The 853-nt window shown below is 36.7% G+C and overlaps 1 long non-coding RNA gene across 1 annotated transcript; it reads left to right on the top strand.

Annotated features, from left to right (window-relative positions):
- The first annotated feature begins 13 nt into the window (after positions 1 to 13).
- Positions 14 to 812, top strand: LOC113339203. Its single transcript, XR_003354988.1, has 3 exons — positions 14 to 300; positions 410 to 535; positions 658 to 812. It is a non-coding gene; the product is annotated as an uncharacterized LOC113339203 (long non-coding RNA).
- Positions 813 to 853: the final 41 nt, after the last annotated feature.

Raw genomic sequence — 853 nt, 5'->3', positions numbered from 1 at the left:
TACAACAACATTCACTAACCAAATTGATCATTTCTGGGATAACTTAGAAGAATGGGCTGTACCTTCACCACCTCATAATTGCTTCCCTTGCCTTGAGGAAATAAGGATCCACTGGTGCAGTAATTTGACATCTATTCCAGATTTACGATTATGGACTGCTCTCCCCTTTGTTCAATACCTATGGGTTGATCCTGATTTTGGTGATTGTGATGATGATGATTCCAATAATTAGACGAGGGTGTAGAAGTAAATCAGCTAGCCCTGCTAAAGTTCGCATTAGCAAACAACAAACTTCAACAGGTCTCTTCTCAACTCTCTTTCTGTTTTTATTTTTAATCTTCAAATCTAATTTATCATCTAAATTTAATGTATGCAACTAATTTCTTTTTCTAAAAATCACATCCTGTAGGATTCAATTTGGAATTGCAACGGAGCCATCTATAGAACACATATCCAGCACGTTATTAGTTTTCGTTAAAAGCTTTCCTACAGTCTACAGAGATAAAAAAAAACTACATTTGTATCGAGAAGTAAGGTAAGGTTATGGTGTAGCAGCATTGTCTTTGACTAAATAAGATTTTAATCTACACTTGTTTCTTCACTTTGAATATCATGTTATAGTATTTCTTCACTTACTCTTGAGATTAATTGTGGCAGGGGCTCACCGGAAGAGTTGATTAATTGGAGATTTGATTGGGTGATGAGGGATTGTGAGAGGTTGAGTATGTGGGAGCTTGAGGATGGCAATTGGTTGAATATATGATTTGCCCCTCAGCAGGTGCTGGTGGTTGTGGTTTCAACCTAGTTGGGATGACAGTCATAGTGATATGCTTTCTCTTTCAAGTTGTATTTT

Source organism: Papaver somniferum, unplaced genomic scaffold, assembly GCF_003573695.1.
Source record: "Papaver somniferum cultivar HN1 unplaced genomic scaffold, ASM357369v1 unplaced-scaffold_1986, whole genome shotgun sequence".
NCBI classification, from domain to species: domain Eukaryota; kingdom Viridiplantae; phylum Streptophyta; class Magnoliopsida; order Ranunculales; family Papaveraceae; genus Papaver; species Papaver somniferum.
This window is presented reverse-complemented; position numbering and strand designations above follow the sequence as displayed.